Below are 26,362 nucleotides of genomic sequence, written 5' to 3'. Positions count from 1 at the left end.
ATATATATATATATATATATATACCATACCCGGCCCTCTAGTGAGGGACTCGATGAACAATGCAGTGAAACTGTGCACGAAAACATACCCGGCCCGGGACTCGGTGAAAGATATATTGAGGCATGCACGAGCAGAGGAGTCAGAAACCATATGCAAACTAAGTCATATCTGAGACTAGATAGAATAATCAAAATGAACTATCATTTGAAAATCAAGACAATAATCATATCAAGTATCCTTCGAATGTCACAATGGATTATATCAAAATAGAACTTCTGGAATCATATACACGTATCAAGACATAATGAAATAGCTTCTGGAAATCAAGAACATTAGCCATCCTAGTGGCTCTAAGAATAGGTGCTTCTTTGGAGTCATATATACGTCGTCTGTTTGTTTTATAAAGATCATGCCAAAAGAAAGAAGGGTTAGTTTTACATACCTTTAACGCTTATTTAAATGTCCAACGTCTACTTCGAGAGCTCGTAGGTCTAAAATTAAGATAACATAAGTCACAGTTAGATCATCCACATCAGTTACTAACCAATCCAAGTACGAATGAAACTTAACGAAATTCGGGCAGCAAACTGTGCACGAAAACTTAACAATCCTCGAGATTCCAATTTAGCCAAACATCAATCAAAATACCAACAGAAACAACACCAACAATTTTATATCAAACTAGAATTAAATCCATTCTTAAATCACTTCCAAAACAGCCCAATATACATCTGTATACCAATGCTTGTATACACTTCTTTATTTTCGTATATCTATAGTATAACAACAAACACAACAACAACAACAACTACAGCCAATCCCACGATATTCCTGCCCACAAAAAACTTCATAACAACCACCAAACAGCACCAAAATATTGTCACAAAACAGCCACGAAAATCATATAAAAATAGCCCGGTATACGCTTTGTATATAATATCTTCATAAACTTTATTCTCCCAAATTCAAGAACAACAACTTGTCAACAACATCAACAATTATTATACATCATAACTCAGCCAATTCCATCCATTTAATCCAACTAAAACAGCCCCCAATCCATAAATCTCAACAAAACAACAAATGAATTTATAACGCTATTTTCTCCGTTCTAATCCATTAAAACTCTAAATAAACATGTTAACAATGAAAAGGGGACTTTAATCTTACCTTAGGTATGCAGCAACCACGTCAAAACTCTTCTTCTTGGCTGATTTTTAGCTCAAATTGAAGGCAACGCAACGTACAACACTTTTTTCTTCATGAGCTTCGGGATTCGGGGCTCAGATTTTGATCAAAACTTTGTTTTTCTCTCTAAGGCTTTCCTCCCTCTCTCTCTCTCTAGAATTTTCTGGGTCTTTCTGGTCTGAAAATGTGAAGGATAAGGCTGAAACTTCCCTTAAATAACAAGGGAAATGGGCCTGACCCGGATTGGAATCGGGTTGGGCCCATTTCACTGCCCAGCTTGACCTTTCTACCTTAAAACGTCCATAACTCTTTATCCCGATGTCACATACAGGCCCACGACCTATGGTTGGAAAGGTATTTCAATTATCTATAACTTTAGTTTTAGGAGTTTTCCCAAATAATGATGGGGTTATGGCCTCCCGAAGGCAGATCACCCGTAAACGTAACTTAAAAACTTCTTTTTGGAGGGCTTACACTTGGATTGGGCTCAAGGGTCCTTCTTGTGTTGTGTTTAACTTCACATTTATTGTCCATATAACTTATCATATGTCCTTTATAAAAATCCCATCATGCGGCCCCACCTCAGCTTACGGTTACGAGGGCTATATATCTTTTAACGTATTCTTCCAATCATATTGTACGAATTCTGAATATCATACTCATGCTACTACAGTAGAATTTCATTCTTTATACTTGTGATATTTGCTCCTCCTCGAGCTCACATTAAGCCGTTTGTAGCCTTAGTAACACGAAATTTTCTGGGGTGTAACACTTACCAGGCATGCCACCGGACCGTGACATTGACTTAGAGACAGGAACCCACCCTATTTCTATTCCACCATATTGGATGGCACTAAGAGAGTTGAAGGAATTAAAGGAACAACTTCAAAATCTTCTTAGTAAGGGTTTCATCCATCCGAGTGTCTCCCTGTGGGGCGCTCCAATTCTATTTGTGAAAAAGAAAGATGGGACTATGCGGATGTGCATTGATTACCGTCAGTTAAATAAATTCACCATCTGGAATATATACCCCATCCCTTGTATTGATGATTTGTTTGACCAGCTACAGGGGTCTTCTGTTTTTTTGAAAATTGACTTGAGGTCAGGGTATCATCAGTTGAAAATTTGGGCAGAGGATATTCCTAAAACTTTTTTTCGGACCAGGTTTGGGCATTATGAGTTTCTGGTTATGTCTTTCAGGCTTACTAATGCCCCAACCGCTTTTATGTATTTGATGAACCGTATTTTTAAGCCATACTTAGATTCTTTTGTGATTGTGTTCATCGTTTATTCGAGGAGTAAGGAAGATCATGAAAAACACTTGAGGGCTTTTCTTGGGTTGCTGAAAGACAAGGAGTTGTATGCAAGTTCTCTAACTGTGAGTTTTGGCTTATGTCTGTGCCTTTCTTGGGACATGTGGTTTCGAAGAAAGGGGTTATGGTGGATCCGAAGAAAATTGAGGCAGTAAGGGATTGGTCCAGGCCCACGTCCATGATAGAGATCCGCAGTTTCGTGAGGTTAGCTAGTTACTACTGTCGATTCGTGAAGGGGTTTACTTCCATTGGTTCGCATTCGACGCGATTGACTCAGAAAGAGGTACTTTTTCAGTGGTCTGACGACGAGTGTGAGGAGAGCTTCCAAAATCTCAAGACTTTGTTGACTACAACTCTTATTCTAGCTTTGCCCGTGGGGGTCAAGGACTTTGTAGTTTATTCTAATGCTTCTCGTTCTGGTTTGGGTGCTGTTTTTATGCTGGAAAATAAGGTGATTGCTTATGCTTCTAGACAACTGAAGATTCATGAGAAGAACTATCCTACTCATGATTTGGATTTGGCAGCAGTGGTGTTCGCGTAAAAGATTTGGAGGCACTGCCTCTATGGTGCCCATTGCGAGGTATTTACTGATCATCGCAGTCTTCAAGAAGGGGTTTCTTAAAGGGATCTAAATTCTAGGCAGCAGAGATGGATGGAGTTGCTTAAGGATTATGACATTACTATCTTATATCATCCTGGCAAGGGAAATGTGGTGGCAGATGCCTTGAGCAGGAAATCAGCTAGTATGGAGAGTTTGGCTCATTTGATTACATCAGAGCATCCGTTGGCTAGAGAGGTTCCGACTCTGGCTCACAGTTTCATGAGGCTTGAGGTGTCTAATTCAGGCAGGGTATTGGCTTGTGTTGAGGCTAGATCCTCGTTTCTGGAGCAAATTAAGGCCAGACAGTTTGAGGATGCGAGTTTGAGTAAGATTCGCTATAAAGTCTTGCGTGGTGAGGCCAAGGAAGCCGTGATAGATGACGAAAGTGTCTTGTGAATCAAGGGGCATGTTTGTGTTCCCCATATTGATGATTTGATTAAGAAAATTTTAGTGGAAGCTCACAGTTGTAGATATTCCATTAATCCCTGTGCTACTAAGGTGTACCATGACAGGTCTGCCTTTCATACTGGTTTAGATTACCCATACCGCCCAGAAGTTGGCCCAGATTTATATTCATGAGATTTTTCGTGTGCATGGGGTTCCTATTTCCATCATATCCAATAGAGGCACGATGTTTACATCTCGATTTTGGAAGAATTTGCATTTGGAATTGGACCTTAGTACAACTTTCCACCCTCAGACAGATGGACAGTCTGAGTGAACTTATTACACCTCGGAAAATTTCCCGTTGATGCACAATGAATGGACTAGCGGAGGACACGAAGTATACGATATTTCAATAAGTTAGGAATGACATGTGATGACCCTAATTGAGATTTCAAAGACATTCGAGGTAAGAGAAGAAAGTTTGCCAAGAGAAGGCAAGGCATACGATATGTATCGGGAAGGATTTACGAGTAACAAGTTAATGATGACTTAATGATGTTTTGGAGAAGAGTTATAACATCTCTTAGATTGTTAATAAGGTGATAAAGAAGTGTTAAGAATGTTCCATAAGGATTGGAGATCAAACGAGTCGACGAGAATGAGTTCGGAAGAACTGGGCATTATACGGCCCAACATACTGGCCGTATGTTTGGCCGTATAATCAGCCCAGATGGCCAGCCTCACAGGACCAAATCGACGGCCAGACATATGGTCAGTATAACTGTCATGACCCGACTAGGGGCCATGACGGGTACCCGGGGCTAACCACCGAGCACCACTCATTCTACTACTCATCATTCTCATTAAGCGCTTCTTTACTATTCATAGACTCATAATCATAAGACAACCATTTTTCATTTGAAAACATGAATACTTTTATGTACATAAGCCTTTCGGCTATCAAAATGATAATATATATATATATAGTAGTAACATCGTGAGACCATACTACCCACACCTACATATCAACGAGCCTCTACTAGAGTACTAGACATATGGACGGGATAGGACCCCGTCATGCCCAAAATATACATATATTGTCACGACCCAACTAGGGGCCGAGACGGGTACCCGGGGCTAACCACCGAGCACCCCTCATTCTACTACTTATCATGCTCATTAAACGTTCTTTTATCCAAGTCATACTCAAATTATAAGAAAATCATTGTTCATTCGGAAACATAAATACTTTTATATGCACAAGCCTTTTGGTCATTGAAATAATATATACATACATGGTAGCAACCTCGTGAGATCATACCACCCACACTGCGTATCTACGAGCCTCTACTAGAGTACTAGACATATGGACGGGACAGGACCCCGTCGTGCCCAAAACATACATGTACATAAAAGAATAACCATAAGTACCTCCTGAACAATGGAGTGCTCTCAAGTTGGCAAATAGCTCCTATGAGTCTGGATCAAGATCACCTCCCTGTCTACCTGTACGCATGAACACAGCGTCCAAAGAAAACGGACGTCAGTACGAACATTGTACTGAGTATGAGAGGCATAAACAATACTATTACGTCGATGAAACAAAGGAAGCATCAATAAGGAACATCTCTGACTGTCAAATAGAAAGAAAATGATGCATGCTAGCTTATTCATAATCATCATCATATCATATATGCATAAATATATAAGCTGCCCATCCATATCGGATCTGTGTAATAATCATTAGCCTGCGTCCAGGCCTCCCGCGTCCGGGGTACCATCTCATGTCGCCCACTAGTGGTGTCTGCCCATGCCATCTGGCCATGGTGTATAGCTGCCTGCGTTAGCGGTGACTGCCCAGCCATATAAGCGCGGTGTTATATCATCATCATAATATGCTCCTCATAGTGCATGCATAAAGACACAAGGACAACTATACTTTATCGGGGTGACGTAAGGTCGTGATTTCCCGATTTCATTATGGAGCACTCATTAACATTCTGCCTCACCTTGAAGGGAATATTATATGAGGTGAGTGTAAGCAATAATGACATCATTGACGTTTTAGGAACATCATATCATGAACATCTAGAACTTCTATACTTTAACTCATTACCTTGTGTAGCTATTTAGGAATATAGGCTCATACTACGATATTCATGCCATAGAAAGAATGGACTATCCTCACATACCTTTTGCGCTTAACTAATCTATCGTTCGCTTGGTTTCCTTGGGTGCCCACGTTTCTACCTTCAACAGGAATCACATTAACATTAGTTACTCGGCTATAAGAAAATTTATCATTTCTAGGGAAAATTTGGGAGCACTTCCTTTGTTTCTACTACTTTTCCGACATTCTATATCAACTCTCAAACGTTAATAACAACATTCATAACATAGCAACAACAATCATCATTTATCTACACTTACCACTTACCACAATTCACCATTTCTCTTTGATTTCTCCACAATTATGATTATAACTCGTTATCGCGTTTCCTCATATATAATACTTATTCCATGGTCTAAATGTCACTTATAACATATTCACAATCACAACATACCAACATTCATGATTCATCCCAATCACTATTCAACAATGACACTATTCACACATTCATGACCCAATTTCTATGTCTTTCCACAATTCAAGTGTTTCAACTTTTAACCACTCAAACCATATAAAATGGTCATAAAACTCACCTTATATGATGGATGAACAACATTCAAGTAGAACTTCTCTTCTTGCACCAAAACCCTAACTTTCCTCTCTTGAGTTTTCTTGGCTTAGATGAACTTTTAATGAGTTTCATACTCTTGATTTCACTGATTTGGTGTAGTTGACCATGGTTTTCCCTTGAATTCTTGTGGATGAATAATGGAGAAAGTTCTAGAGGTTTCTTTGGTGTGTGGAGACTGAAAATGAAATGAAATAAAAATGAGGGAGGGTCCTTATATTAAATCATGAAATCAGTCCCGTCCGAGATGTATGGTGCGATCGACAGAGCGTCGATCTGGCCGTGAGCAATCTGTCGTTTCCCTTCATTCTACGGTGAGAAGAACGGTCTGTCGAACTGATCGATGGAGCGTCGACCCGTTCGTCAAATGGTCTTCGATCTAGCTCAATTCCACGGTCCAATCGACGAAGCATCGACTCGTCCGACGGTACAAAGAACGGCCGTCGAACCCCCTTTTTGCAGAACTGCGTTGGAGTTTCATTTGACGAACTTTTCTCTCTTGCCTCTAACTTCTTTGGAATCTTAATTAGAATTATTAAGTATCCCTTCTTACTTGTAGGGACATCATGTTTACCTTAACTTACGTTAGTCTCTTCACCGCTCAGCAACCCAAAGTTCCGAGGTGTAACATTCTCCCCCCCCCCCCCCCCCCCTTTTGGAACATTCGTCCTCGAATGTTAAGTACTCGGGAATTCTACAAAAGTTTCGCCAGAGTTTCCCCTGTAATATGGAGCTACCATCCTGTCATAACAACCTATAATAATCTGCCTCACAGGGCCACAATACAGTAAAACTCTAAGAAAGACTTACAAACGCTCCCGAAGATAGGGGATATAATATCTGAGTAATGTGGAAATAGGGTTGTTCAGATACTCTAATTATTACACTTCATTTACCGCATACATACCTTATATTGCCGGCGTTTCATCTTGAACCTCTCCTGGAGGTTGGAATAAGTGTGGATACTTGGATTTCATTCCCTCTTCCGCTTCCCAAGTCATCTCTTCTCTATTGTTATTCCGCCATAAGACCTTAACTGAGGCCACTTCCTTGTTTCGAAGTCTTCGTAGTTGCCTATCTAAAATGGCAATGGGTACTTCTTCATATGCTAACCTTTCTGTCACCTGGACATCATCAATCGGAACAATCCTCGTAGGATCTCCAATGCACTTACGGAGCATCGAGACGTGAAAGACCGGATGAACTGATTCAAGCTCTGAAGGCAAGTCCAATTCATAGGCTACTTGGCCCACCTTACGGATAATTTTATAGGGTCCAATGTAGCGGGGACTCAATTTCCCTTTCTTACCAAATCTCATCACTCCCTTCTTTGGCGATACCTTCAAAAACACCCAATCATCAACCTGAAATTCCAAGTCTCGCCGGCGATTATCCGCATAAGATTTTTGGCGGCTTTGGGCTGTCAACAATTGATCCCGGATCACTTTGACTTTTTCTACCGCTTGCTGAATCAATTCAGGGCCTATTAGCTGTACTTCTCCTATTTCAAACCATCCAATGGGGGACCTACATTTCCTTCCATATAGGGCTTCATACGGAGCCATTTGGCTACTGGAATGGTAGCTATTGTTGTAAGCAAACTCAATAAGGGGTAAGTGATCATCCCAGCTACCACCAAAATCTAATACACATGCCTGTAGCATATCTTCCAAAGTTTGAATAGTACGCTCGGCTTGCCCATCAGTTTGCGGATGAAATGCCGTGCTGAGCCTTACTTAAGTACCCAAACCTTCCTAGAAAGATTTCCAGAACTTAGCTGTAAATTGTGCTCATCTATCCGTGATAATGGATAATGGAACACTATGAAGTCGCACAATTTCCTTGAGATACAACCTCGCATAATCTTCTGCGGAGTATGTGGTCCTGACTGGAAGAAAATGGGCTGCCTTTGTGAGTCTGTCCACGATCACCAATATAGAATCATGCTTGCCTCGGGAACGAGGTAAGCCCACAATAAAATCCATATTGATCACTTCCCCGGGTATGTAGAGGGCGGGGAAACACAAAGCAAGACAGCCAAACTACAAGCACAATAGTTTTCTTACATAGTAGAACTGGGCTTCAACATCCCGAAGGACGGCTTGCCACAAACCTGACTTCAACAACCCGAAGGATGGCTTGTCAAGTTAGTCGGACAGTTTGAAAGATCGTAGATATGAAAGTTTTTCCTACAAAATGGACTGGCTTCCTAGCCAAACTACTCAACTCGAAAAAACTTTCGCTCTACTACAGATATACTGTCAAAGCTTCAGAAAACTATTGTACTCATATTAAGCTCAACTTGCCCAATATTTCCTAACCCTATACTAACTTAGGATCAGCCTTTCCATGCCTTTAAAAGAGAAGAACAAGAGAAATTTAGAAGGCAAACATTTTATTGATATCGGAAAATTTACAGGGAAATTGTTTGATGCCTTCTAACTACTACATAGCCTCCTATTTATAGGAGTTGGAGGCTTCCACAAGACTTATCTTACATGGCACACGGGCCCCGCTAGACATGTGAAGGGCCTAATAAAACAAACCTAATAAAACAAGCCTAATAAGACAGCCTAATAAAACAAGCCTGATAAAACGAGACTAATAAGACAGCCTAATAAAACACGCCTAATAAAACAAGCCTAGTAAAACGAGGGGAACATTATTTGAAGCATGACAACCATGTGCAAGCATGTGACAGTGGGGTCCGCTTTTGTCTTTCTTGTAAGCACGTCAGTAAGCTTTATCCGACGGAGCGGTGCTTGATGGAGTCGACGGCGGAGTTGTGTATCCGTCCTCTATCCACCATTCTGGTCCATGTTTTTGCTTGAATTTTTCTTTGTTTTCCAGACTTCTTTTTCGCGACCTTGTGTAGTAGCATTTTTTGTTGGATGGCCCTGTCATCTCTGGATCTATTTTTGCTGAATCTTGGGATGGTAAATCCAACCTTATCTTTGTGATAGCCTGAGTGACTTCATCTTTGATTATTTCATACGGCACTAGGTACTCCTGTGCTGCTTCTCGAACTCTTTCCCAATAGGGATGGTTATCAGTGTAATTCCATCGAGCCCATTCTTTCGGCCATATCTCCTTTGCGATGCACTTATTTTGCTGGAAAATAATTCTCTGTGCTTCACTGTATTCATCTTCTAAGGACAAGACAAAGACGGGGAATTCCCACCATAGTGAAATATCTGGTTGAGCATAGACCTTCCCATCAATAATTTTTATCGGTCGATGTAACATGAACACTTTTGCTGCATAGGAGTTTTGGAAACATTGAACCCAATATCTTCGTGGTTTGAACCATTGCAGAAACTTTTTGAGAGCAGGTTCAATCTTGTCAAAACATCGGAACATGTTGCACTTGAATTCCATGAAAATATAATACTGGTGACACAAGTACCAGAAAAACCATAATAGCTCCTGTGGAAAATCATTGTGCATTACTATGAAAACGTGACAGAATGGGTATTCTGGATTGACTCCGAATGGCTTAAGGATAGATCCTTCATATTTTTTGAAAACTAGGAGCTCATAGAAAGTCCTTCTTTCTGTGAGGATGGATGGATCAAACGGGTCCACAAACTTGCTGAAGAATTCTGGCGGATGATCTGCTATTCTGGATGGACTTGCTCCTGATGAGCTTGTAAGCATGAAAATGTTACTAGTTAGCCTCTTCTGCAGCTTGGCTTGAAATCTCTTTGAAAATTCATCTGGCCTGGATAGGAAATCCGCTAGAATATTATCTTTCCCTTTGAGGTGCTTTACTTGGAATTTGTAAGGGGAGAACCATTGTGCCCATCTGAGAATCTGCGGATTTGGGATAATCTTTGAATTTATGTGGATTATCTTCGGGAAAGTTTTCATATCCATCTCGATAAGAAACTCTGTGTGAATTAAAAAGAAATTAAACTTTTTAATCCCATTTTTTACGGCAAGAATTTCTTTGAATGTCGAATGGTAATGTTGTTCAGCATCTTTGAACTTTCCACTGGCATATCCGCATATTTTCCGTTGGCAATCTTCAACTTCAAAAAGTACTGCACTCCAATATTCGTTGCTGGCATCTGTCTGCAATATCTTTTTCCCGTTTGATTGAATATGGAGGGCTTTAACCTCTTTTGAGATTTCTTTTATCTTCTGAACTGCTTCATCCTGTTCCTTTCCCCAACCTTGGGCATTCTTTTTGAGCATTTGGGTAAGTGGAGCAATGTATGTAGAGACATTAGGGATAAAATCTCTAACATAATTAATCACACCTAAAAACTGTTGGAGCTGCTTCGTTGTAAAATTGGTGTCTGGGAATTTGAGCAGTTCTTGACAAATATGTGGCCCTGGGCTGTATGCTCCATGAACAAAATGCATCCCCAGAAAATCAATTTCCTTCCTAGCAAGAATCATCTTTTTCTGTGAGAGCATGATTCCATTTTTCTCCACTAGGTCATGGAATTGTTGCAGCAACGTGAGGTGTTCTTCCATAGTGTCACTAAAGAGTAAGATGTCATCAATGTAGACTAGTGATGTATGGAGGATGGGTTGAAATAATTTTATCATGGCCTTTTGGAACAATGAGGGTGTCGTTTTCAACCCAAAGGGCATGACCTTCCATTGAAAGTGGTGATCGCGTATACAAAACCCTGTTTTTGGTCTGTCTTCTGGGTGTATTCCCAATTTCCAAAACCCCGATTTAAGGTCAAACTTGGAAAAGTATTTAGCTTTGGCTAAGTGGGAAAAAAGGGTGAGTTTATTGGGGATAGGGAATTTATCATCTTAGAGGAAATTGTTAAGAGGTTGATAGTTTATGACTAATCTGAGTTTACCTCTTGTTTGTTCTGCCCGTTTATTGCCATAGAACGCCTCACATGCCCATTGTGAATTAGAGGGCTCGATAAGTCCAAACTCCAAGAGCTCTTCGCATTCTTTTTTCGCAAGCTGAAGATGATCTGGATTCATGCCGGAGTGACTTGCCTTCGTTGGATTAATGCTTTCATTCTTCTTGAAGGGGAGTTTAATGAAAAACTCCTCATTTAGCCATAAAGGCTTTTTGCATTTTCCCATAAACTCCTTGTGAGAATCCGCACACGAATGCTCCACCAACTTCTTTTCTATCTCCTCGATCTGTTCAGCATCAGTTATTTGGAATAATCGTAAAACATCTGTATATGACTTGAATTTTTTCTTGAACGTTATTTCATGGGCTATGATCTGGACCTGATCTTTAAGTTGGCTGAAGATGTCAAATCCGACAATGAGATCTTTTCCTGGTACATCTGATCTAATCAGCTTTGTTCGAAACTTCAACCCTGGGAAGAATTCAATTGTGATTGGATGCTTTGTGATGAATGTGGTGGTTAGGACTCCAGTCCCAGCAGTGTTGAAATCTTTGAAATGTGGAATCCATTGATACTCAGGAAGGACGGCTGGTTTCATCAATGAACATGCCGCTCCAGTGTCCATGAAGGCAATAACCTGGATTGGTTTATCCCATTTGGATGGATAAACTTTAAGCTGGACCTGCGGGATCACCATGATGTTGTTGATATCTTCTTGAGCCTTTCCCTCTGGTTCTGAAATTTGGTAATATTTATCGCCATATTCTTCGTACACATCTATGGAAAAGAGGGTCTTCTCTGTGGGTTCGTCCTCTGATGAGAGTACAGATTCAAGATCGCCATCTTCATCTAGATGGATACCAGTGTAGTCCTCTATTTCAGTAAGAAGCTCGATCGACCTTCTGGATTCGGGACAATTTTTTGCATAATGCCCAATCTTGTTGCAGATGAAGCATCTATCATTTTTTCGGGACTTGCCTGGGCTATTCCTCCTGAAATATTTTGTGCGCCTCCTGAACTGGGATCCTTCTCGCGAAGGCCTTCGCCATTTGAATCGCTTGAACCTTCCCTTTCGTCTGGGGACATGGCACGAATAGCTTGACCCAGTAATTAGGTCAAGCCTTTCCGCAAGCTTTATCAAGGGCTGGATTGTTTCGTATGATCTGCTTCAAAACAGATCTCTTTGTGCAGATATCATCTAACGCTAGAAATATGGCTTGCCTGATGTAGCCGATTGGTGGGATCGTTATTGATTGAAACTTCTCCTCAACGATCGTCATGGTCCGGCTTGCTAACATCTTCAGAAGTGATGAAACAAAAGCTTGCTTGAGACTAGCTTCTCCGCCTAACTCAAAGAACATTTTAGCCATCTTCTGAAAATGGATATCGATGGCATCTCTGTCAAATGCTACGCATTTCATTTCAACGAACTGTCTCCTTAGTTTTTCTTGCCTTTGGCCGGTATCTCCACAAAATACCTCTTGGAGTATTTTGATGTTGTAAGCAAAGTCTTGGGATGTGAGAAACATATTCTTGTCTTGTTTCCCAAGTGAATTCCACCAGTCTCGGAGAATTCCGGAGAACCTTGAAGTGAATTCTGACAGGATCATATACTTTTCCCGTTCGATAAGATTCTTTGTCACCATCCAAGTGAAGAAATCTTGGATCCTTTGGGGCCATCTTGATACTTTGATATCATCCAGACTGAAAGTATGGAATCCAGTCCCAACGAATTTTGCTGTTGTTGGTTCTGGCCTTCTTTCTGGAATTGGCTCATCTGTCATCCCGTCCCGATCATCATCTACTTCAGAGATTTCTGGTTCTCTGGGTTGATTCATGAATATTGGCGGGTTATTTTCTTCTGAAGAGTCAACTGAGGAATCTTCGCTTGTCTCAACGCTTGCTTCCGTAGGATCAGTATCATATGAATCTTGGTCACTGGATTCTAGGGTATCATCCTCCTCTACATCCTTTGTGGGTCGGGTCACATAGAGGTTAGGAATATTATGGGCCGAGATCATCAAGTTTTCTAGCTCGGGTTCTTTTGAACTTTCCCCGAGTTCTTTCTTTCGTTTGGACTGCTTTTGGGCCGCCACAGAGTCTTTCCTTTCCCAAACCATTTTTGCAATGTCAAACTCAGGTTCATTGTTTTGTTTTTGGGCAAAAGGCATAGGGTCTCGCTTTGTGGATGGGAGCACAGTGAAAGAATGGTCAAGCATTGGTGGTGAGTATGTTTGTGAGGACATGGGAAAAATGCGTGTTTTGATGGGCAGCTTTGTGTTTTTTGCGGTTCAAGGTGACCATATCTCAGTAGCTGTATTTGTTATTTAAGGTCAGCCATTTCCTTTTGTTGTTGGTTAAAGAAATGGAAAAGGGAAGTGCCTGGTTGTTATATCCCGCATTTTCGTGCAATCAAATAATTCAAGACAATTGCGGGAAGACGACAAGCAAGGCCACATTTTATTTTGTTTGGCACATGAGTTGCCTATGAAAAGTCTAGAAGTGGAAATATGGAGAAAGACGAAGGGCAAATTTGGAAGTCGGAAAAATGTTTCATAAATTATTAGAACTAGCCAAGAATACAAAGTGGGCTTGAAATATTTTTTTAAGTAAAAGAGAGGCCCAACCGGCCATGCATGGGCTAGGCCCATGTGGGGAATTAATTCATGGTATTAAATAGATGACTAAGTCATCTTTATCATAGAATTGTCTAGAAATTTCAAGAAAACAAAAGAAAGAAAAGAAGGAGAAAATCCAAGGGGTCATTCGGCCATCGAGGATTTCCTAGGGAAAAATTGCAAAACTTCTCTTAAAAATCAATTCCTACCAAGTGAAGGGTGCTTAACAAGGTGGAGTTGTTGTTGGAGCAAGAAAAACTCACAATCATACAAGTTGCCAAGTTGTAGCCAAGTGAGAAGTTGAAGAAGAAAGGTGAGTTTTAATCTTGTTTTATGTGTTATATATGGTTTATATGTGTTGTAGTATGCTAAAATGGATGAAATTCATGAAGGAGAGAAATATAGTATATGGCCGTGCATATATATATATATATGTGTAGGAGTCATGATTCAATTATGTTGTCTAGTGTTTGGTTGTTATGGTTGTAAACGATAGGTGGAAAATGGAAGTGGAATGAATTTGGATAGAATGTAGTTGTGTGTGCATGATATGGCCGTGTAGTGTGTGGTGTGTATGTGGCCGTGTATACTTGATGTATAGTCGTGTATATTGGTGAGTTGTGAAAGAATAATGAGCGAGTTGCAATTAATATCTTAGTCGTTGTGTTGTAGATGTTATATCGCAAATAAAGACTTGATAAGTTTGGTGAAGTATTGGTAATTGGAAGATTATGTATATTGAAGAATAATGTTCTTGCATGGATAGTATGTAATGATATTGGTATGATGTCGTTGGAATATATACTATAAGGTTGTTATCGTGTTCATTGAAGTCGGAAGGTTTTGAAGAAAGTAATAAATTGAAATCATGCATCTTGGATGAAATATATGAATTGCTAGTGCGATTGTCGATTATGTTAATAGTTTGGCCGGGTTTGAATTCCCGGATTGTGATGGATGAGAAATTGGCTATGTTGAATGTTGAGGATGGTATATTTACAGAGGAAATGCTGCCGAAATTTCGGTAGTCAAGTGTTTCCTTAAGATTCTAACACTAAGTATGCTAATAAGAGTTTTGGTAACTATGACCAAATTGCAGATTTTGACGAGATTGCGACGTGAATTTGGAAAAGCAAAACGGAGCGGAAGAGGTATGTAAGGCTTCACCCTTCTTTCTATGGCATGTCTTAGTTATAATAAGTTAGGTACGAGCCTCGGGGACAACTCGGTTCCCCGGAATCCGCACCTAAAGTTTTCCACTTTTTGTTCAATAGAATTGAACTAGAAAGTGTGTCAATTGTTGGAAAAACCTCCTACACCCTTAGAACTTGTATAAATGGGACCCGATTACCCTAAGACCCTCACAAGTAACGCTATGACACGTAACATACGTAAATCGTATACGCTACCTCATCCGGCCCGAGGTGGGCCCGTTACTCTCGGATTTTCCTATAGTCGTGGCTGACTTACTTGAAGTAAATCCAAAGGGGACTTTTGATCCCAATCTCGTTACCGAATGATATGTACTATGACTACTCTAACGAGAATGTTTCTATGAGGATAATGATAATTACAATGTTAGACAAGAGAATGTACCTTTGATAAGTACGACCGGAACGACTCTATGACTAAGATGACTAAGCTAAGTATCTTATGTAAACATGAAAGTGATACACTAATTTTTGAATCGTATTTATATTTCCTAGCTATATCTTTATTTTCTCTGACTCCAAAGCCTATGACAGTCATCTATGATGCCCACGATTTCATTCTACGGTTACTGTAATACTATTCTCCGTTGATAGTCTCGCCTTAAAATACTTGTTCCTTCAAGGTGAGACAAAGCTATAACTAGCATTCCGTAACGTAATCGGAGGTCACCGACCTTACGTCACTCCGATGGATACATGATTTTCCTTGGCTCTTGTGTGCTTATATGATATATGTATATAATATAGGTATATGTGTATGGATATGTATATATAAATAAGATAAGTAATTGTATATGAGACGTGTGTATGTATAAAAGATAAGCAAATGTATATGTATATGTGTATGGGGAAAGGGGAAGGGTCACTGTTATATCACCACCTGATTCAGCTGGATTCCATCCTGGACGCGGGATGCCCGGACGCGGGATATGGGAGAGCCGTACGCGGCGTCTGTATATATATATAATGCATGCTACCTATATATGATGTAATGTGTTGGGACACTGTTGGGGAGGGGGCTTGGGAGAGCCGATGTATTCGGCGTCTGTAAATGTGAATCAAAGATACTGTTCACTGAATTGTACTGTTTTCTGTATACGAGAATAAGGGACACCGTGGGGGTGGAACCGGTTGTATTCGGCGTCTGTAAATGTGAGCAAAAGGTACAGTCACTGAAATGTACTGTTTTCTGTACACGAGAATAAGTAATATATAAATGTTAATTCCTATGCTTATGAAAAGAAACGTTTCAAAGACGAAAGGACAAGCCTACATGACAGCCGGCCTGAAAAGGGGCCTTCCTATGCACAGGTTACTTTCTCGCCTCGTTATATGCCCTGTGACTCCATGATATTATTAATCGTACTCTATGTTACTGCTTGTATTATTTTCTATGCCTTACATACTCGGTACACTATTCGTACTGACGTCCCTTCTTGTGGACGCTGCGTTCCATGCCGCGCAGGTCAGCAGACAGGTGGACTTGATCCTTAGGAGCTCTGCCAGCAGTACTCTACAGCGCTCCAGTCGTTCCGGAGCCTTATTTCAATGGTACTATTTTGTGTATATATAATCTCGGGCACGATAGTACTCGGCCCTTTCTATGTATAAGTGTACTATGTCTAGAGGCTCGTAGGCAGATATGTACAGTCAGTCAAGTATAGTTAGATATATGGTGTTTTGGCATGTTAATGTTGTTGTATAAAGTGCTAACGCAGTTTATTAGCCTATGTTCAGAATGACGCTGCTAATGTTAATGTTAAAAAAAAATATGGCTCTGTTTACTCGGCTTGCTAAGAGGTAAAGGTAATATGATAGATAAGGAGTGCTCGGTACAAGTATCGGGTACTCGTCACGGCCCCTAGTCGGGTCGTGACACTGGTGGACAAATCTCATACTGCATGTTTGTCATTCGCAATTCCAGGGCTTTGATCAGTCCAGCATGCTAAGAAGATGCTTGTTCCACCTTCTTCTCAATTGTCTCCACCCTGCTCATCATCTTATTCTGTGTGTGAGCAACATTTCTATTGGAAGTGTCAATATTAGTTAACACTTTATTTTGGCAAATGGCATTTTCGGATTGCCAATTGATTGTCGCTTCCACTTCACTTGTTGGTGGCTTTTCTCCCGTGGGCAGCACAACATTTTGCCTTGGAATTTTTGGGGCATGGCTTGCACCATCCTTTTCAAAAGGTTGTTGTGGGGGAAATTCATTGGTGTGATTGGAGCTGGAGGGGTTCATCATGAATATTTCTGGCTTTGGGATACTTAGGTTTGAAGGTTTGTGATGTAAATTTTGGTTAGGGAGAGATGGCCAACTTTGGGGTTTGTACGAAACAAGGAATTCATATTTTCCTGCATGGCTCAGTGAACCGATAGATGAGTCTCCTTCTTCATACCTTGTTCGGAGCTTTCTTTCAGAGTTTCCCCCTTTTTTCTTTGATTTGGCTCTTCTTGTATGGTATTCATCCCATTCAATTTCATCGTCAAGACATTCTTGACAGTCACATTGGATATCCCATGGGCAGTGTCCCGTGAAAGGACATTTGAACCACCATACTTCATGACCTTCATTATCGAACTGCCTTATCCAGTCATGTTCGCTCATGATACTTGGGAGATGGTAAGCGAATGTTTCAGGGTCATCTTGGTGTGCTTGGTTATGAGTGGGTTGGTACATCTGGAAAGAGAAGGTTGTTTTGTTGGGTTTTTTAAGGTGAGAGTGGTCAAAGCTTATGGCGACTGTTTTATCGGGTTTTTTGGAAAAGGTGGGTTCAGAATATTGGAGAGGTTCAACAGGTTCTCTCAGCTTTTCATAATTCTTGACCCATGTATCTGGAAGGACTTTGATAAGTTCTTCTCTAGAAAGCTGTTTTGGGATTTGGGTGCACATGGTAGTTCCGTTGGTGGCATTTACTTTTAAGAGCAAAGCTTTCCCGAAGGACTGCTTGCCACAAACCTGACTTCAACAACCCGAAGGATGCAAGGCGAGCTACAACTGGTTGGCCCTTTCGTCCATGATATGTTAATGCAATTCTAATAGCACCAAAATGGACATGGGTGAAACTATGAACACCAAGTAGGGATTTCCATTGCTTGCAATAATCCTCCTGGCTTCTGATGATCGATCTTTACTTATTGGTAATTTGGACATTGGGCTACGAATCCTGCTATGTCTCTCTTCATGACATCCCACCAATATATCGATTTGAGATCGTGGTACATTTTTGTTGCACCTGGTAAAGCTCATGAATCATTTCTTTTCTTTCCGTAGGAACTTCGCATAGACTACCCATTGATCGGCGGCAAAGCGCATCGGCTACTACATTTGCTTTTTCGGGGTGGTATAAAATACTCACATCATAATCTTTCAATAATTCTAACCATCGCCTCTGCCGCAAATTCAACTCCTTCTGTTTGAAAATGTATTGGAGACTCTTGTGATATGTATAAATATTGACGTGCACCCCATACAAGTAATGTCTCCACATTTTTAATCCATGAGCGACTGCAGCTAATTCGAGGTCATGAGTTGGATAGTTCTTTTCATGTTTCTGCAGCTGTCTCGAAGCATAAGCAATAACTCTACCGTGTTGCATTAACACACATCCTAACCCAACACCGGAAGCATCACAATAGACCACATAACCATCTGACCCTTCTGGAAGTGTTAAGACAGGAGCTGTGGTTAATCTGTCCTTCAACTCTTGGAAGCTGCATTCACAAGCACCATTCCATTGAAATTTAGTTGACTTCTGGGTTAGCTTCGTCAATGGAGCTGAAATAGATGAGAAGCCCTCTATGAATCTTCTGTAATAACCTGCCAATCCCAGAAAACTACGAACTTCGGTAGGCGTCGTAGGCCTTGGCCAATTCTTTACCGTTTCAATTTTTTGAGTATTAACTCGAATACCGTCATCTGAAATGACATGGCCCAGAAATGTTACGGAATTCAGCCAAAACTCGCACTTTGAAAATTTTAGCATATAGTTCTCGAGCTCAAAGAATTCCAAGAACAGTACGCAAGTGATCTGCATGTTTTGATTCTGTGCGAGAATACACCAAAATATCATCAATGACTACTATCACAAATAAATCCAAAAGTGGCCTAAATACATTATTCATCAAACTCATAAACACGGTCGGAGCATTAGTCAACCCAAACGACATCACCCGAAACTCATAATGGCCATAACTCGTTCTGAAAACTATTTTAGGAATATCTTCCTCCTTAACCCTCACTTGATAATAGCCCGACCTCAGGTCTATTTTAGAGAACCACTTGGCACCCTGCAGCTGATCGAATAAATCGTCAATCCTTAGGAGAGGATATTTGTTCTTTATCGTCACCTTGTTCAACTGCCTATAATCGATGCACATTCGTAGCGAACCATCTTTCTTTCTCACGAACAAGACTGGTGCTCCCTACGGCGATGAACTGGGTCTAATAAACCCTTTTTCAAGCAAATCTTTCAACTGTACCTTTAGCTCTTTCAATTCGGCAGAAGCCATTCGATAAGGAGGAATAGAAATAGGCTTGGTGTCCGGCAACACATCAATGGCGAAGTCAATTTCTCTTTCCGGAGGAAGACCTGGAAGTTCATCTGGAAATACATCCGGAAATTCATTAACTACCGGAACGGATTGGAAAGTTGGCGACTTTGCTTCGATGTCATGTACTCGGACTAAGTGATAAATATAGCCCTTAGCTATCATCTTTCTTGCCTTAAGGTAGGAAATAAACCTACCTCTTGGAGATGCTGTATTACCCTTCCATTCAAGCACGGGCTCTCCCGGAAATTGGAATCGAACTATTTTCATTTGGCAATCCAAATTAGCATAACATGAAGCCAGCCAATCCATACCCATAATCACATCGAAATCTATCATTTCTAGCTCAATTAGATCTACTTTGGTCTGGTGATTGCATATCACAAGCACACAGTTTTTATACACTTGTCTAGCTATCACGGGATCACCAACCAGAGTAGACACCTCAAAAGGTTTGATTGGCTCGGATTTCACCCCAATACGACCAGCAACATACGGGGTAATATAGGAAAAAGTAGAACCCGGATCTATCATGGCATATACATCATGGGAAAATATGCATAATGTACCTGTAACTACATCTGGGGAGGACTCGAGATCCTGTCGTCCAGCTAAAGCATACATACGGGGCTGAGTGGCACCTGAAATAGATGCTCCCCCTCTGCCTCTACCTCGATCTGCCGGGATCCGGGGAGTCTGCCCTACTGGGCGCACTGAAGATGAACCCGTTGTTGATCCTGTGGGCTGAATCCCCACTCTACCGCTCGTCGACGGGTAATCTCGCATCATATGCCCAACCTGGCCACAGGCATAGCAAGCATCCGAACCTTGGCGACATTGTCCGGAATGTAGTCTACCGCACTAATTGCATCGCGGTACCGAGGGTCTCCTCTGACTATAATCTTCCCTGAACTGAGAATCTGAGGCCCTCGAACTCTGACCCGGTCCTGAACGAAAGGAGAGATCAAATCTCCTACCCATAAATCGAGGAGGTGCACTAGTCACCGACTGGCCTGAATGTTGAGAATAAGGCTGCTTCGATCCCCCTCTATAATCATTGCCTGCCCCCATAGATCTGGCCCTCTTGCTTTTCCTTCTTTCAATATCACGATCACTTCTTGGTGGTGGCTGTCATCCCTCTAAGTTCTGGGCATGGGCTTGTATTCGGGAAATATCCATCCCTTCTTGTAGCGAAGCCGTCAAACAATCATTGAACAAATGTGGCCCCAAACCACTCACAAACTTGTGCACCCTATCTCCCATATCGGCCACCATAGACGGGGCATACCTAGCCAAGGAATTAAATTGCAAGTTATACTCCCGGGCGCTCATACTTTCTCGCTTCAAATTTAGAAATCTATCCGCTCTAGCTCGGCGGACCTCGGGTGGCAAATAATGACGAATGAAAGTATCTACGAATTCTTGCCAAACCGGAGGAGGCGCATTCTCTCCTCTTGATAAGACCCAGTTATTATACCATAAGACTGCCACATCTAAGATGCCAACTCCACGGATTCAGTTTTGGAGGCATGGACAATCCTCAACGTTCACAACATCTCATCAATGAAACCTTGCGGGTCTTCATCCGGCTTTGACCCAAAAAAATCCTAAGGACTCAAGCTCATAAAATCACGGGCTCGGGTGCTAGCTGACCAATCACTTGGGCCCGCATTTTGTCGCTGTGCCTGGGCGGCAACCAGCTGTGTTAATAAGTGGATGGCCTCGGTCACTTGTTGACCTGAAGGAACCGGTGGAGGAACTGGAGCTGAAGCTCCTCCTGGTTCTTCTACATTGGGCGGGGTAGAGGAAGTATTAGATAGGGCCTCATTATGTGACTCACCCTCTTTTACATCCATTGGCGGCTCTCTTACTACTCACCTGTTTGTCGTAGTCTTGCCCTTCTAGGCAGCTGTAGCTTTTCCCTTTGGCGGCATTTCTGAAATTACAACACACTATTAAGGAGGATAGAATCTTATACACAGCTCTATCGCACGATCTCCTAAGAAACAAGATGGTCATTTTTCCTAAATGCCCTGTAGCCTCCTATTTATTAATGTGGCGCGCAACACACCATAAACAAGACTCTACTAGACATGGCTCATAGACACTTCCTTGGACTGAACTGCTCTGATACCACTTTTGTTACGACCCAACTAGGGGCCGTGACGGGTACCCGGGGCTAACCACCGAGCACCCCTCGTTCTACTACTTATCATGCTCATTAAACGTTCTTTTATCCAAATCATACTCAAATTATAAGAAAATCATCTTTCATTCGGAAACAAAATTCTTTTATATGCACAAGCCTTTTGGTTATTGAAATTATATATATATATATATATATACATACATTGTAGCAACCTCGTGAGACCATACCACCCACACTGCATATCTACGAGCCCCTACTAGAGTACTAGACATATGGATGGGAAAGGATCCCGTCGTGCCCAAAACATACATGTACATAAAAGAATAACCATAACCACCTCCGGAACAATGAGTGCTCTCAAGTTGGAAAATAGCTCCTATGAGTCTGGATCAATATCACCTCCCTGTCTACCTGTGGGCATGAATACAGCGTCCAAAGAAAACAGACATCAGTACGAACATTGTACTAAGTATGAGAGGCATAAACAATAATATTACGTCGATGAAACAAAGGAAGCATCAATATGGAACATCTGTATCTGACTGTCAATAGAAAGGAAATGATGCATGCTGGCTTACTCATAATCATCATCATATCATATATGCATAAATATATAAGCTGCCCGTCCATATCGATCGGTGTAATAATTATTAGCCTGCGTCCAGGCCTCCCGCGTCCGGGGTACCATCTCATGCCGCCCACTAGTGGTGTCTGCCCATGCCATCTGGCCATGGTGTATAGCTACCCGCCTTAGCGGTGACTGCCCGGCCATAGAGGCGCGGTGTTATATCATCATCATAATATGCTCCTCATAGTACATGCATAAAGACTCAAGGACAACTATACTTTATCGGGGTGACGTAAGGTCGTGATTTCCCGATTTCATTATGGAGCACTCATTAACATTCTGCCTCACCTTGAAGAAAATAGTATATGAGGTGAGTGTAAGCAATAATGACATCATTGATGTTTTAGGAACATCATATCATGAACATCTATACTTTAACTCATTACCTTGTGTAGTTATTTAGGAATATAGGCTCATATTTTCCGGAACTTAAGAGATTCATGGAGAGGAAGGAAAGTCATACTACGGGATTCATGCCATAGAAAGAAAGGACTAGCCTCACATACCTTTTGCGCTTAACTAATCTATCGTTCGCTTGGTTTCCTTTGGTGCCCACGTTTTTACCTTCAAGAGGAATCGTATTAACATTAGTTACTCGGCTATAAGAACATTTTATCATTTCTAGGGAAAATTGGGCAGCACTTCCTTTGTTTCTACTACTTTTCCCACATTCTATATCAACTCACAAACGTTAATAACAACATTCATAATATAGCAACAACAATCATCATTTATCTACACTTACCACAATTCACCATTTCTCTTTGATTTCTCCACAATCATGATTATAACTCGTTATCGCGTTTTCTCATATATAATACTTATTCCATGGTCTAAATGTCACTTATAACATATTCACAATCACAGTATACCAACATTCATGATTCATCCCAATCACTATTCAACAATGACACTATTCACACATTCATGACCCAATTTCTATGTCTTTCCACAATTCAAGTGTTTCAACTTTTAACCACTCAAACCATATAAAATGGTCATAAAACTCACCTTAGATGATGGATGAACAACACTCATGTGGAACTTCTCTTCTGGCACCAAAACCCTAACTTTATTCTCTTGAGTTTTCTTGGCTAAGATAAACTTTTAATGAGTTTCATACACTTGATTTCATGGATTTGGTGTAGTTGACAACGGTTTTCCTTTGAATTCTTGTGGATGAATAATGGAGAAAGTTCTAGAGGTTTCTTTGGTGTGTGGAGAATGAAAATGAAATGAAATAAAAATGAGGGAGGGTCCGTATATTAAATCATGAAATCAGTCCCGTCCGAGATATACGGTGCAATCGACGGAGCGTCGATCCGGCTGTCGAAGTCGTTAAATTTCCAGTGAGAAATCTGTCGTTTCCCTTCATTCTACTGGAGAAGAACGGTATGTCGAACTGATTGACGTAGCGTCGACCCGTTCGTCGAATGGTCTTCGCTCTAGCTCAATTCTACGGTACAATCGACGAAGCGTCGACTCGTCCGACGGTACAAAGAACGGCCGTCGAACCCCTTTTTTGCAGAACTGCGTTTGAGTTTCATATGACGAACTTTTCTCTCTTGCCTCTAACTTCTTTGGAATCTTAATTAGAATTATTAAGTATCCCTTCTTACTTGTAGGGACATCATGTTCACCTTAACTTACGTTTGTCCCTTCACCGCTCAGCAACCCAAAGTTCTGAGGTGTAACATATATATACACACAAAAGAATAATCAAAGGCACCACCGGAACAATGGAGTGCTCTCAAGTCAGCTAATAGCTCCTACGAGTCTGGATCAAGGTCACCTCCCTATCTACCTGTGGGCATGAACACAGCGTCCAAAGAAAACGGACGTCAGTACGAATATTGTACTGAGTATGAGAGGCATAAGTAACAATAATACATCAATGAGATAAAGGAAACATCAAATAAGGAACAACCTGTAACTGACTGTCAATTATAAAAGAAATAATGCATGCTGGCTTACTTCATAATCATCATCATATCATGTATGCATATATATATAAACTGCCCAACCATATAGGTATGGTGTGATAATCATTAGCCCGCGTCCAGGCCTCCTACGTCCGGGGTACCATCTCATGCCGCTCACTAGTGGTGTTTGCCCATGCCATCTAGACATGGTGTATACGCTGCCCGCCTTAGCGGTGTCTGCCCGGCCATATAGGCACGATGTAATATCATCAATATGTACTCATCATAATGCATGCATAGAAACTCAAAGACAGCTATACTTTATCGAGGTGACATAAGGTCGTGAACCCCCGATTCCATTATGGAGCATTTACAAGTATTCTGCCTCACCTTGAAGGAAATAGTATATAAGGTGAGTGTATACAATAAACAACATCATTAACCTTATAGGAACATCATATCATGAACTCTCGAGTCTTTAGACTTAAGTTCATCATCATCATTAATGGGCTCGTAATGTATCTCTTATCTCATGTGGCTATTCATGAACATAAACTCTTAGCTTTTCGGGATGTAGAAGATTGATGGAGAAGAAGGAAAAATCATGTCATAGGATTCATACCATAGAAATAAAGGACTAGCCTCACATACCTTTTTCGTTTAACTAAACTATCGCTTGCTTGTTCTCCTTCAATGCCCACGTTTTTACCTTCAAGAGAATTCTCATTAACATTAGCTAATCAATTACTTAAACGTGCTTACTAAAGCTAGAGAAAATTGGGCAGCATTTCCTTTGTTTATACTACTCTCTCCCTATCATATATCAACTCCCAAACATCCATAACAACATTCACAATATAATAGGCAACAATCATCATTCATCTATATTACCCACATTTCAAAATTTCACTCCAATTTCTCCATAATCATGGTCATAATTCATTATTGCATTTTCTCACATATAATACTTATTCCATGTTCTAATTGTCGTTCATAACATACTTACAATCACAACATATCAATATTCATGATTCATATTAATCTCCTATTCATAGTTGCCACTAATCTCATCTTTTGTAATCCATTTTCCATCTTCTTCCATAATCCAAGTGTTTCAACTTTTCAATACCTTAAACAACATGGAATAATCATGAAACTCACCTTTGAATGCGTAGGAACGGGTTTTGGTTCACAATGCTTCACTTGAAGAAAATCCTAGCTTTAGCTTCCAAGGGATTTCTAACTTCCATAACCCTAGCAAGCTTCCATATGCTTGATTTCCTTTGAATATTGGTGTTTGATCTTTGGTTTCCCTTGATTTTTATGTTGAAGATGTGTATGTAATATTCTAGAAGCTCGGAGAGAAGTGAAGAAGTGAGGAGAATGAATATAATGAGATGGGATCACATTTGAATACTTGGAAATACTCAGCCCGTCTGGACTTATACGGATAACTTATACGGTTCGTATAACATTATACGGTCCGTATAAGTGTCCGTGGTTCACTACCATGGAAAACATTATTGCTGTTGGGTTATACGGACCATTATACGGTTCGTATAAAATTCCATAGTCCGTATAATGTGGTCGTGTAACTCACAGTTTTTCCGAAGTTGTCCTCGTCGTTTCATTTGATCTCCAATCCTTACACAACCTTCTTAACACTTGTTTAGTACTTTATTAATTATCTAAACATCCCTATAACTCGCCTTCAAGGCCTTACCAAACAAATCTTAACGCAATAATTTATGAAATCTTTCCTAAAACCCACTTGTACTCCACTTGTCCTTATCAATCCTTATTTCATCAATTCACATAACTTCAAAACCTTAACGTATGCATTCTAAGACCACTAAATATCCATCTTATAGTATTAAGAACTTCCTGTAACCCTTAAGCTCACATTGGTTCATTTACTACACGACGACATGAAATTTCCAAGGTATAACACTCTTCCCCCCTTTTTGGAACATTCGTCCTCGAATGTTAAACACTCGGGAATTCTACGAAAATTTCGCCAAAGTTTACCTTGTAATATTGCACTACCATCCTGTCACAACAGCTCATAATAACACTGCCTCACAGGGCCACAGCACAATAACAATATAAGTTGGCCACACACGACCAAAAGCATGAAAAGAAAGCATACATACTTCATAATGTTAATGTTTCATCTTGGATCTCTCTTGGGGGTTGGAATAAGTGCGGGTACTTGAATTTC

At 40.8% G+C, this 26,362-nt stretch overlaps 1 protein-coding gene across 4 annotated transcripts in view; it reads right to left on the bottom strand.

Annotated features, from left to right (window-relative positions):
* Window positions 1-4,714: 4,714 nt before the first annotated feature.
* Window positions 4,715-26,362, bottom strand: part of LOC132634725 (putative pentatricopeptide repeat-containing protein At5g52630) — a 41,032-nt gene continuing 19,384 nt past the window's right edge. For 3 of the 4 annotated variants that reach the window (XR_009580322.1, XR_009580324.1, XR_009580325.1), the window contains exon 4: window positions 4,715-4,995. The gene's annotated coding sequence lies outside the window, so the exon portion shown is untranslated. Of the gene's footprint in view, window positions 4,996-21,846; window positions 22,003-26,362 lie in introns of those variants that run through there. The other variant, XR_009580323.1, reaches the window with a different exon arrangement.

The sequence above is a fragment of the Lycium barbarum genome, chromosome 1 (assembly GCF_019175385.1).
Source record: "Lycium barbarum isolate Lr01 chromosome 1, ASM1917538v2, whole genome shotgun sequence".
NCBI lineage: Eukaryota > Viridiplantae > Streptophyta > Magnoliopsida > Solanales > Solanaceae > Lycium > Lycium barbarum.
Note: the sequence above shows the minus strand (reverse complement) of the source record. Positions and strands in the feature narration are given on the sequence as shown.